This window comes from Herpailurus yagouaroundi, unplaced genomic scaffold (assembly GCF_014898765.1).
Source record: "Herpailurus yagouaroundi ecotype Mexico unplaced genomic scaffold, PumYag 67700, whole genome shotgun sequence".
Lineage (NCBI taxonomy): Eukaryota > Metazoa > Chordata > Mammalia > Carnivora > Felidae > Herpailurus > Herpailurus yagouaroundi.
Genome location: NW_024420499.1, coordinates 1,108,992 through 1,124,321, shown reverse-complemented (window position 1 = coordinate 1,124,321; position 15,330 = coordinate 1,108,992). Strand labels below are relative to the sequence as shown.

At 38.5% G+C, this 15,330-nt stretch overlaps 2 pseudogenes; both read left to right on the top strand.

The window, feature by feature from the left end:
- Positions 1-818, top strand: part of LOC121025725 (tigger transposable element-derived protein 1-like) — a 32,740-nt pseudogene extending 31,922 nt beyond the window's left edge.
- Positions 819-4,043: 3,225 nt separating this feature from the next.
- LOC121025724 (glutathione S-transferase P-like) overlaps positions 4,044-15,330 on the top strand; it is a 43,769-nt pseudogene continuing 32,482 nt past the window's right edge.

The window sequence follows — 15,330 nt, the reverse complement described above, 5'->3', positions numbered from 1 at the left end:
CTCTCTCTCTGTCTCAAAAATAAATAAACGTTAAAAAAATTTTAGAAAAGTAAAAAAATAAAAAATAATAATAAAAAATTCATTTTGTAAGAATATAGCTGCCATAGATAGTGATTCCTCTGATGGATCTGGGCAAAGTAAATTAAAAACCTTCTGGAAAGAATTTGCTCTGCTAGATGCTATTAAGAACACTTGTGATTCATGGGAAGAAGTCAAAATATTAACATTAACAGTTTGGAAGAAGTTGGTTCCAACTCTCATGGATGACTTCGAGGGGTTCAAGACTTCAGTGGAGGAAGTAACTGCAGATGTGGTGGCAATAACAAGAGAACCAGAATTAGAAACGGAGCCTGAAGGTTGGACTGAAAGGCTGCAATCTCATGGTAGAATTTGAGTGGATGAGGAGTTGCTTCTTATGGAGGCGGAAAGAAAGGGGTTTCTTGAGAGGGAATCACCATCTTGAGCTGGTGAAGACGCTGCAAAGATGGTTGAAATGACAACAAAGGATTTAGAATATTCCATCCACTCCGTTGTTAAAGCAGCAACAGGGTTTGAGAGAACTAACTCCAATTTTGAAAGGAGTTCTGCTGTGGGTAATATGCTATCGAATAGCATCACATGCTACAGAGAAATCATTCGTAAAAGGAAGAGTCCATTGACACTACAAACTTCATTGCTGTCTTCTTTTGAGAAAATTGCCATTGTCACCACAACCTTCAGCAGCCACCACCCTGATCAGCCAGCAGTCATCAGCATCAAGGCGAGACCCTCCACCGGCAAAAAGATTGTAACTTACTGGAAGCTCAGACGATGGTTAGCATGTTTTAGCACTAAAATATTTTTAATTAAGACCTGTACACCGGTTTTTCTAGACATGATGCTATGGCACACTTAACAGACTACAGTATAATGTAAACATATCTTTCATACAGACTGGGAAATTAAAAAAAAAATCATTTGACTCACTTCTTTGTGATATTTGCTTTATTGCAGTGATCTGGAACCAACCAGCAATGTCTTTGAGGTATGCCTATGATAATAAAATTGGTCACCACTAGGGAAACAACTTATTATTTTGGAAACCAATGGGCAAATTAAAAATACACAAATATATGTCTTACTCTTCGAGTATGAAATGAACTATTCAGTAACCAAATGATAGATGAGGGGAAATTTCTGCTTATAAAATTGTTCCAGTCAGTGAGTGAATAAAGAAGGATAGACTATCATCATTTTAAAACCACTAATGAGTTGTTGGATCCAGGCACTGAACACTGGTGAAACCTGACATCACGAATAATCACAATAACAATAACAACAACCTGAAATCCATTATGAGCCCCTTGGTGGAAAAATACACCACCACCTTTGAAGTGTTTGTGAAAACAAAATTGAACCTTGATAAGCTTTTCCTTTTCGCTACTAATTTACAGGACATACAGAAAACAGAGGGACAAAGTAGCTAAAATCACAGAGAAACAATCTGAAAACTGAAGACAATGAAGAATGTTCGAAGGAGCAAGAGAGAAACAATAATTACGGAGAAAAAAATGAAATATATTGAACTTCTCATTAAAATCCATGGAAGCTACCAGGAAATGGCATAGCATATTTCAAATGCTGAAAGAAACCTATCACTCCAGAAGTCTATATCTGGCAAAAATATCCTTCAGGAATGAAGAGGAAATCAAGACATGCTCAAATGAAGAAAAACAAAAAATTTGTCACCAGCAGATTAACCTTAAAATAATGGTTCTGAGGATCTTCTCTATACTGAAGAGAAATGATAAAATAAGGAATCCTGAACTATCAGGAAAGTGGAAAGGAAATGGTAAACAAAAATAAAAGTGAATACATGTTACATCTCTTCTTGTACCTTATATATTCTGTTTCATGGATTGAAGAATATATTATAACACAGTCTGGTGTGCTTCAAAATGTGCATAGAGGAAATATTGAAGACAATTTATTGTAAACTGGAGAGAAAATAAAGGGATTTAAAAGGTTATAAGATTACTATACTTGACTTGAACTGGTAGAATTAGGACAACATTAGTCGGCGGTAAATTATGTTTCTGTAATGTGATTACTAAAACACAAATAAGTAAAAACAAATCTACACACACACACAAAATCCACACTCAAAAACATAAAAGTCAGCGAAAATGGAACTCTACAAATAGCTCAGATAAACAAGAGCAACGCAAGAACAAGAAAACACAAATGGAAAAAAAAAGAAAACAAACAGAAAACAGAAGCAAAATAAAATGATAGATTCAAACTCTAGCGTAACAATAATTAGACGAAATGTAAATGGTCTAAACATGCCAATTAAAAGACAGGGGTTTGGGGCGCCTGGGTGGCTCAGTCGTTTCAGCATCCGACTTCGGCTCCGGTCATGATCTCACGGTCCGTGAGTTCGAGCCCCGCCTCGGGCTCTGTGCTGACAGCTCAGAACCTGGAACCTGCTTCAAATTCTGTGTCTCCCTCTCTCTCTGCCCCTTTCCCACTCACACTGTGTCTGTCTCAAAAATAAATAAACATTAAAAAAATTAAAAGACAGGGGTTAGAAGAATGCCTTTTTAAAAATAACCTTCCTGGGGCGCCTGGGTGGCGCAGTCGGTTAAGCGTCCGACTTCAGCCAGGTCACGATCTCGCGGTCCGTGAGTTCGAGCCCCGCGTCAGGCTCTGGGCTGATGGCTCGGAGCCTGGAGCCTGTTTCCGATTCTGTGTCTCCCTCTCTCTCTGCCCCTCCCCCGTTCATGCTCTGTCTCTCTCTGTCTCAAAAATAAACGTTGAAAAAAAAATTAAAAAAAAATAATAATAACCTTCCTAAGGGTGCCTGGGTGGCTCAGTCAGTTAAGCGACTGACTCTTGATCTCAGCTCTGGTCTTGATCTCAGGGCTGTGAGTTCAAGCCCTACATACGAAAGAAACATCAAATGTAATGGTCCAGACAAGTTGAAAGTAAAGGGATGCAGAAATGCATACCATACAAACATTAATAAATATAATGCAGAAACATAGAGAGACGCTATATAATGGCAAAAGGGTCAATCTATACTAAGAAGGTATAACAACACATAGTTTGTGTAAGCAACAGACAACAGCTACAAATATGTGAAGCAAAACATGATATAACTGGAAGGAGAAAGAGAAAAATCCACAATTGTAATTGGAGACTTCAACGCCCCTCTCTTGACAATTCATAAAACAACCCAAAATATCAGCAAGGATATAAAAGAATTCAAGAATACCATTAACCAACAGTACATAGTCGACAGTTATGACACAATTGACCAAATATCTGCAGAACACATATTATTTTCAAGTCCCCGGAGAGCACATACAAAGAGTATATACTGGGCCATGAAACAGACATATTTAAGAGAATTGAAATTGGGGTGCCTGTGTGGCTCAATTGGTTGAGTGTCCGACTTTGGCTCAGGTCGTGATCTCACAATTCATGAGTTCGAGCCCTGCTTCGGGATCTCTGCTGTCAGTCCAGAGCTCACTTCAGATCCTCTGTCTCTCTTTCTGCACGCCCCCGCCCCCGCCAGTGCTCTCTCTCTTTCAAAAATAGACATTGTGTAAAAAAAGAATTGAAATCATACAGAGTATCTAGTCTAACCATAATGAAATCAAAGTAGATATCAAAAAAAAAAAAAAGGGAAAAATCTCCAAACCCTCAGAAACTAAACAACACACAAATAAATAACATATGAGTCAAGAAGAAAGTCTCAGGGAAATCAAAACATATGATGAACTGAGTGAAAATGAAAAAAAGAACATAGCAATTCTATATCCATAGCCAAAAGTATGAATCTTTGAATGATGTCAGCAGGAACACCAGACGATGAGCCTCCAAAAATTGTCCCCTCATTAAAAGAAAAAGGTAAACATTGGCAAAAGGTGCCAAATTAACTTTTCCAGAACTCTGAATAGTAACCAAAGGCTTGCAATAATCAGGGGACTGTTTATTCAAAAACAAAACACTTTGTGGATCTTAACTTGTCCTGGTTTCATCCTTCTCTTCCCGGGACCATGGAAACCTTGAAAACAAATAGCCCCACCATCATAGTGAAAAGCAGCAGCCTAATGGGTAAGAGTGTAGGAAATGGTGAGGTGTTGGTCAAAGGGTGCAAACTTCCTGTTATAAAATGAATAAGTTCCGGAATCTAAAGCGCGCCATGGTGATTATTGGTAACAATACTGTACTATATACTTAAATTTGCTAAGACACGAGCTCTTAAATGTTCTCACCACAAAAAAGAAATGATAACTATGTTGGGGGATGGAGGCGGTAACTAACAATACTGTGGAAATCATTTCACACTACGTAAGTGGTATCGAATCCACGGGTTGTACATCTTAAACTTACAAGATGTTATATGTCAATTATATCTCAATAAAGTCAGCAAAAATGAATTGTATTTCTATACATTTGTAATGAACAATCCTAAAATGAAATTCAAAAAAAAATTATTAATGACAGCATCAAAAACAATAAATAGGAGTAAGTTTTACAAAACTGTGGGAACTTGTCCACTAAAAGTTACAAAATATCGTTGAAAGAATTTATACATGTTATAAATAACTGGAAAGATATCCCATGCCTAGGGCTTGGAAGACTTAATATTGTTATAAAGCAAAACTACCCAAGTTAAACTACAAATGCAGTGCAATCCCTATCAAAATTCTGGCTGCCGTAGTTTCAGAAATTGACAAGCTAATTGTAAAATTCCTATGGAAATGCAAGTGACCCCAAAAAACCAAAACAATATTGAAAGACAAGAACAATGTCAGAGGACACTCACATCCAGATTTCAGAAATTACTAGAAAGCTACAGCAAGACTGTATTGTTCTGGCATAAAGATAGGCATATATATATATATATGTATACATGTACACATGTGTATACATATGTATACACACATATATACATATATACGTGTACACGTATATATGTATATATACATATGTACATATATACATGTACGCATATATATGTATATATGTATATATGTATATATACATGTGTGTGCATGTACATGTATACACATGTATATATGCGTATATGTACATGTATGTGTATATATGTATATACATATATATGTATATTTGGTATATACATATACCAAATATGGTATATACATATACAAATATATGTATATTTGGTATATACATATATATGTATATACATATATACATATATACATGTACATATACACATATACATGTGTGTGCATGTACATATACACATATATACGTGTGCATGTATACACATGTATATATGTGTATATGTATAAATATGTACATGTACATATGTGTGTATATACATATGTATACATGTGTATGGAAAATACAAATGAAAACCATAATGAAACATCACTTCACATACACTAGAATGACTATGATTAAAAAAAATAATAAAAACGGGAAAATTGGAATCACTCTACATTAGTAGTGGGGATGTAGACTAGTATAGGTAATTTGGAAAACAGTTTGGCAGATTCTTGATAAGTTAAACACAGAGCTATCACTCCTTGCTATATACACAAGAGAATTAAAAACATATGTCCACACAAAAACTTGTACATAAATGTTCATAGCAGCATTGTTCATGATGACCAAAAATTCAAAATGTCCATCAATCAATGAATGGATATACAAATGTAGTATATCCATACAGTGGAATATTATTTGGTCATAAAAAGGAATAGAATATACTTATACTTTCTACGATATGGATGAACCTTGACAACATGCTAAATGCAAGAAGCCAGACACGAAAGGTCAAATTTGTCTGAATCCATATATAGGAAATTTCCAAAATAGACAAATAGAGATTTAAAATAAATTAGTGCTTTCCAGAGACTGGAAAGAGGAATGGAAATGACCATTAATGGGTACAGGGTTTCTTTTGGGAAGACTAAATATTTTTTTATTTTGAAATTAAATAGTGGTGATACTTGAGCAACTTTTTCAATATACTAAAAGCCACTATATTGTGCACTGTAAATTTTTGTGAATTTTAAAATGTGTGAATTATACCTCAATAAAAATGCTACGAAAGAAGATACTTTCACAAAATGACCTTAGAAAATTAAAAGCTCGACAAAAATAAATGCGCTGCCTTGGAATAAAATAATAAAATCGTATATAATAAATAGAACAAATAATATTAATCTGGACCTAGCACTCACACCTTATACAAACATTAACTGAAAGTTAATCATGGGCTTAAATGTAAAACGGAAGCTGTAAAATTTTTAGAACACAAAATGGGAGAAAATCTTTGGGATTGAGTACTGTGTATGAAGTCCTTAGACTTAATACCAAAATGTACGTAAAAAAGGAAGATTTGTTGGGCACCTGAGCGGCTCAGTTGGTTGAGCATCCGACTCTCTCTCCCTCTCTCTCAGCCCCTCCCCTCCCCTGCTTGCTCTCTCTCTCTCTTTCTCTCAAAGTAAATAAATCAACTGAATAAAAACTATAAAAAAGAAAAAAAGGAAAATTTGATAAACTGTACCTCACAAAAACCTAAAATTTTTGCTCATCAAAAGATGTGAAGATTAAAAAACACACCAGAGACTGGTAGCAAATATTTGCAAACCACATATCCAACAGAAGAGAAGTCTTTAGAATATAGGAACATTCTCAAAACTCAATATTTTAAAAAATCCAATCCAAAAAGGTAAAAAGACAAAGAGACATTTAGTCAAACAAGCTATACGGATAATAAAAACATGAATATCGCTAGCCACTGGGCAAATGCAAATTGAGACCACATGAGATATAGCTACACACCTATGGCTAAATAATAAATAAATGGCTAAAACAAAAATAGTGACAAATGCCTGTGAGGAGGTGAGAATCCTCACAGGTGAGAATGCAAAATAGTACAGCTTCTCTGGAAAACAGTTTGGCAGTTTCTTGAAAAAGAAAATGTGCAACTACCATACGACCCATCAAATGCACTCCTGGGCATTTTTCCCAGAAAAATAAAAACTAATGTTCATGCAAAAAACTATACATGAACGTCAATAGTAGCTTTACTCGCAATAGCCCAAACCTGGAAATAACCCAGATGTCTTTCGATGGGCACATGAACGAACGACTCTTTAACACCCATTCCATGGAATCCTACTCAGCAATAAAAAACACACTATTGATACAGTCAATTTCTTGGATCAATCGCCAAAGAACTATATTGTGTGCACAAAAGCCAATCCTAAAAGCTTACTCCCTGTATGATTCCATTTTTATCGCGGTGTTGAGGTGACAAAACCATAGAGATGTAGAACACATTAGTGGTTGTCAGGGCTTAAGAAGGTGTTGGGGCAGGAGAGAAGTGGGTGTGGCTGTAAAGCCCAAGAGGAGAGGAGTCCTATGATGAAGGAGACTTTCTCTAACCGAATTGTATTACGGTCATTCTTGTGGTTGGGATATTATACTCTAGCTTTGCCAGATACTACTAATGGAAGAAACACAGGATCTCTCTCTAGTATTTCTTACAGCTGCGTGTGAATCTACCATTACTTCAAAATGAAATACATAATTTTTGAAGAGGAATCTAAAGACGTATCTTTCATTTGCATTGTAAGAGCCTTATTTACAGGGGGACTCAAACAAAAATAAATTTAGGACATCAGTGACAACTTGGGACTTTGAACACGGACTGGACATTTGATTATATTAAGGAATTATTGTTAAAAATCATTCGTTGTCATAGTTTTCTTCTTTTCATGTTTACGAAAAGGTTTTTTTTTTTTTTTCTTTAGAGATCCATACTGAAATACTTCTGGATGTAAAGATACCATGTCTGGATTTTGCTTCAAAATAATATGTGATGGGAGGTAATGGGTAGAACAAGATGCAAGGTGTATTCTGGGTTGATTACTGAAGCAGTATGCTGGGTACATGGGGGTTAATGTATTTTTCTCTTAAAATATACTTTTGTGCGGGTTTAAATATTTCCATAAAAAAACATGCAGTTTTAATGAACCACAAGCAACAAACATCTATTGCCAAAATCAAGAGAGATTTTGAAAGTAATCAGTGCCTGGGTTTTGCTTTACCCCCAGTGAGTCCTGTCTTGTGCAAAATCAAGCACATACTGAACAACAACAACAGCGACAAATTAGAGGAATGTTGCTTATACAAGTCTCCTCCCCGTGTCTTGTATATACCATGTCAGTCTCAGTTTTACATAACCTATTTTCCCCACCACTCATATCACCCCACTTACCAAGTTGCCAGTTACCGACATTCTAGCCATCTGTCTTCATTCACCCTAATAAAGAGCAAATGATGCGTCTATTGATAATATTCATAATTAGTTTAGTTTTAAATTAATAATAATAACAAACAGCTGTAGTGGAACTTGTTTACTAAAGAACACTGCCACTTTAAGGCATGGTCACCATGCTGCTAGGGTTATGGACGGACCTAGACCCAAGCCATTCTTAATCACCCAGATCATATTCTTTTCAGAGACTCAGAAAAACTATACCAGTCTATCACGCTGAGAGAGTTAACTAAATTAGCAATTCTCCAGAGATAAACCTACTAACAATACAGGGGGAATAAGGAAAGAAAAGGAATGAAGTAAGAAACTGCCATGCTGGCATTTTCATTACAGAGCCAAATTCAACTGAATCATATTTCAAATCCTATCGTAGAGCAACGAATAATCTTATCATAATGGAAGTTTGTATGTTTGGTTAAGAACATTTATCAAGATGTGAACCCTTGTTTATTGTCTTGCTTAAGACAGCAAGAATTCTAGCACGGATATTAAATAAGACAACGTAATCTGTGCGTTGGGCTAATGATTCCTCCAGAATGGTTGTAGCTTTTGAAGATGTCGGGTCACTCTACGCTCTAGTCATATTTTTATAGAAGATTTAATTTCCACCAATTTCAGCATTGTGCTATAAGGATGAATGGAGGTTATTTTTTAAATGTTTATTTATTTTTGAGAGACAGAGAGAGCGCAAGTGGTGGAGGGGCAGAGAGAGAGAGGGAGACACAGAATGTGAAGTGGGCTCCAGGCTCCGAGCTGTCAGCACGGAGCCCGACGCAGGGCTCGAACTCACGGACCATGAGATCGTGACCTGAGCTCAAGTTGGATGCTGAACCAACTGAGCCAACCAGGCGCCCCAAGGAATCCATCTTATTGAGGAAAACTGGAGAAAGTTAGCTAAAGAACTGCCAATTACACAAATGACCTGATTCCTTATAAAAGAGACAAAAAAGAGACACCAAGTTTATGAAAAGGAATCACAGAACATCAGCAAAGCCTCTGAGGAGCACAGTTCATACATCTCTTTCTCCTAAAGGATGCAGGGCTTATACAGATGTTACACGTTGAGGACTCTCAAGAAGTCAACCTTGAAGGATGCCTGGGTGGTGCAGTTGGTTAAGCCTGGTTTCAGCTCAGGTTATGATTTCATGATTCGTGAGTTCGAACCCGGCATCAGGCTCTGCACAGACCATGCGAAGTCTGTTTGGGATTCAATCTCTCCCTCTCTCTCTCTCTCTCTCTCCTTCTCTCAGCCCCTCCCCCACTCACACTGTCTCCGTCTCTCCCAAAATGAATAGACTTGAAAAAAATTTTTAAGTCAATCTTGATAACCCAGTTCATTAACAACATCTCTAATTATTCATATTCTTTCAATGTACTTTACTGTCTCTGGTCAGTGCACTCCTACTATCCCCCAACTGTGCAAAGTGGTATAAACGATTTGCCACACTGTAAATATAAGAGTTGGAAAAGATACTTAGCAACAATTTATATTGGTTCCAGTCTGAATAGATACATATCCATTGTGGACCCATTAGGCTATTAGTGAGTCTAAGTATCTCTGGGTTCTCGAACCCCAGGCCAATCCACCTATTACAGCCAAATTGCATGTTAGGTTAAAAGTCTTCCCCTAAGGGGCGCCTGAGTGGCTCAGTCGGTTAAGCGACCGACTTCGGCTCGGGTCATGATCTCACGGTTTGTGAGTTCGAGCCCCGCGTCAGGCTCCGGGTGACAACTCAGAGCCTGGAGCCTGCTTCGGATTCTGTGTCTCCCTCTCTCTCTGCCCCTCCACTGCTTGCACTCTGTCTCTCCCATTGTGTCAAAAATAAACAAACATTAAAAAACAACAACAACAACTCTTCCCCTACATAAGGCAACAAATGTGACATCTGACTCATCCCATGCAAAATTATCAAAGCAGGAAATGTTCCCGTCAATTCATGTATGTTCATCGTACTTCAGGTTCCATTGGGAAATAGTTAAAGAAAAAATAGACCTTGTAGCTTTTAACATTTCTTCCAATCACCTACATTAATGTGACAAATGCTAATCCACGGATTAGAGTACAAATCTCTTTTCGGGACATTACTCATTCCCTTTTGATTAATTTCTCCAGAAACAGACATTTCCATCTGCAGCTTTTGGTAACAGTGGCTATCGATACTATGAATTTTCCACTAAGTGTTTTTTTTTTTTTTTTTTTTGCATCAACTGTGACCTTGTCAAGTAACTGAATAAAAAGTAACAGTACAAACAAAACAGGAATATACTTGAACACAGTCTTGCATGCAAGAAAAGAACGACTCCCGGGAGAAGCAGTGAAGACTGATGTTAGAACACCGGTGTTCACGTCAGCATCTCAGGTTTCCACCCCTGGGTCTTCAGCAGCTTGTTTTTCGACCCTAAGCCAGTGACTCCTTTCAGGACCTGATGTCCTGCATTTGGGAAACAACAGAGCTGGATGTCCAAAACTTCAGAAGTTTGGGAATCTCATGTTTTGATAAGAATTTGATCCAGTAATTCTAAGACAGAAAATATGCCATTTTTGTCCCAAAGCACTGTCATTTGTTGTATTACCCACACGCGTGAAGACTTTCACTTGAAAATACTTCTTAAAACTTTAGGGGTGCCTGGGTGGCTCAGTCGGTTAGCGTCAGACTTCGGCTCAGGTCATGATCTCACGGGGTGTGAGTTCGAGCCCCGCGTCGGGCTCTGTGCTGACTGCTCGGTGCCTGGAGCCTGCTTGGGACTCTGGGTCTCCCTCTCTTTCTGCCCCTCCCCTGTTCACAAGCTGTCTCGCTCTCTCTCCCTCAAAATAAATAAACATCAAAAAAAAATTTTTTTAAATCTACTCTAGGGGCACCTGCATGGCTCAGTCAGTTAAGCTTAAGACTCTTGATCTCAGCTCAGGTCAGGATCTCACAGTCATGAGTTTAAGCCCCGCACCAGGCTCCTTCTCCCTGCCCCTCCACCTCTTGTGCGCTCTCTCTCTCTCTCTCTCTCTCTCTCTCTCTCTCTCTCTCTCAAAATAACTAAACCTAAGAGAAATAAAAATCTACAATACACTTGGCTATGTGGTAAACATTACAGAGAAAACACAAAGATGCATGAGACCCGGATCCCTCCCTTACGGAAGCTTACTTGGTAGGATACAATAGAAGGTTATTGTGTATCTGTTTTTAAATGTATTTCTCACACAGGACAAAAGAGGATAAGCATCAGGTGAGAAGCAGATGAAAGGAAGAAGTTCCATTCAGCGAACAGGACCACGAAGGGCTTCGTGGAAAAGGTGTTCTTGGACCTGGGTCTTGAAAGATTTCATAGATAGCAAAAATGGAGAAGAAACCAGCCATAACTGAGAAAACACAGGCAGAGGGTCAGGGATCCAGGAGGACTCATCAGAGTGAGAAATTGAGGGCAGGGAGAGTAGTCACGTTTTATCAGAAGCAGCGGTTTTTGCTTTGTAGATTCTGACTCAGAGGGTCCCTACAGAACATACTCAGTTTTTCTGGGCACTGCTGTGTCAGCCTTTTCTTTATTTGGATACATTTCACTCTATTATTTAAAAGAAACTCTGCTTGGCATTCAGACACTCATTGTGATGAAAATACGAACTTTTGAACGGAGAGCCATTTTTTAACCTAGTCCTTCGACAACACAGCATTACATTGATAAAATGAGAAAAGTACGTGAAGACAATTCAAATTCAGGAAATGCTTTGTATCAACAAAGTACCATGGTCTACTTTCCATGACAAAAAATGACGTCCTGTGTTAAGTCCCGTGGAGTGTCAATTAGTCCAGGGCATGGTGAAAAATACCATTTCCTGTCGTTTCTATTTTAAAATCTGTTAGCCCTCTTGGGTTCATTAATACTTGGTGGCACCGATTTACCGAAACAGTTTGCAGCTCAGGAGCCCTAGCCCTCGTGTCCCCCAATATTAGAGGAAAGCGATCATCTGACTGCAGTTTAAATGATATCCTAGGCGCGCCTGGGTGGCTCAGTCGGTTGAGCATCTGACTTCGGCTCAGGTCATGATCTCAATGTTCCCGAGTTCGAGCCCCACATCGGGCTCTGTGCTGACAGCTCAGAGCCTGGAGCCCGCTTGGGATTCTGTGTCCCCCTCTCTCTTGGCCCCTTCCCTGCTCATGCTCTCTCTCTCTCTCTCTCTCTCTCTCTCTCTCTCAAAAATAAATTAACATTTAAAAAATTAAAAACAAATAAATAAATGATATCCTGCACATGATTAGTTGTGGTTTGTCATCTTCCATTTTTTCTATTCCTTTTGGAAAACTGTCATCCTACAAATATATTCAGTAGACAGGAGTCTATGCTAAGGCATATACGCTTTTGTCCCATTCCCTCGAAAGGTGAATTAACATGGCTTGGTTTATTCCGGTTGCTAGGTTAAAGAACTTTGTGGGAGAATGTGACAAATGCTAAAAGCCTTCCCTGTGTGTGTGTGTGTGTGTGTGTATAAGTATGTATGTCTGTAGGTGAGGCACATGACTCTATTTGATCACGTCCTTTCTTCCATTTAATTCCAGAAACTGAAGTCTGCTTTTCAAACAGTACAACTCCAAAATTCTCAACAGGTTTATTTGGAGGAGACTTCAGTACATTCAGCAAAAAAAGGGAAGAAGAGGGGTAAAGGGAGACTAATACAGAATGGATATTAGTCTTGTGGCCCAAACATAACCTCTAAGTCATTGATGCTACAAACCACAGAGATTTGGAGAGCGGCGCTTTCTAGAAGAAGCTACTTTACAGGTGCTTTCACTGTGGACTTGCGTGAAAACCCAGGGCTTGAGGAATGAATGTTCTAAACGTTCAATGCCTCCAAGCATTTGATAGCTCACAAGCTGTAGCCCTCCTTTGTACCGTTTTGCCACAGCTTAAAGCCGTTAAAATACTTAGAACTTAAAGTGACAGACGTTACAGAAGCAGCTTCTGAGAAGCTCATGTATTTTCTTTAAAGTCACTGTCTCTTCTGACTAAACACAGTGCCACATCAGTGACAAATTAAAAATTATTGAATTCCAGTTCAGCATCCTTCTCAGTCTCTGTGGCAGTTTTGAAAGGTCTGAGGCACAGAGACGAGCATCTACCGGATGCCTGCTAAGTGGAAAACACTGATCTAAACACTGAGGCGGAGTAGAACAAAATGAATCTCAGATGTAGGGTGCCCTCCAGGAACTTACATTCTGGGAGAGATAATGGTGCAAACCTATCTAAAGGGATAGCTATCATCTTGGATAATACATGCTAAGTACCTAGATGAGTACTAACCGTTAAGTTCTGCTGGAGTGCTGAGGAAGCAAAAATGGTACTCAAAAAGCTGAGAAGGTAATACATGCAAGAGAATTAACATAAAGCAGAAATAAACCTCTTCGTCCCAAAGATTTGCTAGAAGAAAATGGATTGGCAATCCAAGAAGTTGAAAGGTTATATATTTAAAGACGTAGATTCTTTTGTGAGTCCCCAGATACATAATGGTGTCAAATTTCCAAACACTGGAGCCCGGAATGAACGATGATTACGAGGCATAAAAAAGCTTTACTATTTTTAAGCAGCTTGGTTTCTTTTTGTTTATTAAAAAAAAAAAAAACAGATTTTCTTCCCTGTCTGACAAAAAAAAATTGGCAAACCACTCTTCGCTTCCTCTTGGTAATTCTTTCTTGCTAGCACGCACAAATGGACAGGTAAGTGAAATACTTCACAATTTCTTCAATGCTGTCTCTTGAGAGTTAAACAACTGGGCCTAGGACAAGAGGAAAATTTAAAAAGGCTCTTTGGGACTCTAAATACCCTTTGTAAGGTTTTTATTCAAATTCCAGTTTGTTCACATAGAGTGTCATATTAGTTTCAGGTGTATAACACGCACAAATGCCTCTCTCTCTCTCTCTCTCTCTCTTTTCCCTTTGCTTGTTTGTTCTGTTTCTTAAATTCCACATAGGAGTGAAATCATATGGAATGTGTCTTCCTTGGACTGACTGACTTAGCGTAATGCTCTCTAGCTCCATCCATGTCGTTGCAAATGGCAAGACTTCATTCTTTTTTTTATGGGTAACATTCCATTGTGTACATACACCACTTCTTCCTTACCCATTCATCAGCCGAAGGACACTGGGGCTGTTTCCATAATTTGGCCATTGTAGACAATGCTGCTATAAACACGGGGGTACAAATATGCCTTTGAATTCGTATTTTTGTGTTCTTTGGGTAAATACGTAGGCATGCAGTCGCTGGATTGCAGGGCAGTTTTATTTTCAACTTTTTGTAGTTTATTTACTTGTTTTGAGAGACAGAAAGAGAGCATGAGCCAAGGAGGGGCACAGAGAGAGAGAGAGAGAGAGAGAGAGAGAGAGAGAGAATCCCAAGCAGGCTCCATGCCATCAGGGCAGAGCCCGACCTAGGGCTTGATCCCTGGAACCATGAGATCACAACCTGAGCAGATAACAAAAGCCAGACACTTAGTTGATAGGGCCATCCCGGCACCCCTATTTTTCACTTTTTGAGGAATCTCCATACCGTTTTCCAGAGTGACTGCATCAGTTTGCATTCCCAGCAGGAGTACAAGAGGGTTCCCCTTTCTCCACATCCTTGCCCAAACCACTTGTTTTTTTATGTTGTTGATTTTAGCCATTCTGACAGGTGTAAAGTGATGTCTCACTGTAGCTTTGATTTGTATTTCCCTGATGACCAGTGATGTCTGTTGGCCATCTGTATGTCTTCTTTGAAGAAAATGACAATTCACATCTTCTGCCTGTTTTCAAATTGGATTATTCATTTTTTTTTTCTTTTTTGGTTGTTGAGTTTTATAAGTTTAGAGTCTCAAATCTCCTACTTTCCCCAGCTCGGTGGATGGCTGCCATGTCTATTCTTGCCCCAGCTGAAATCTGGATTTTATTCTCTGGAGAGATCTCTGAACTTTTGGATAGCAGGCACAAGCCCTAACCCAAATCCTAACCCAAAGAAAGGAAAGGAAAGGAAAGGAAAGGAAAGGAAAGGAAAGGAAAGGA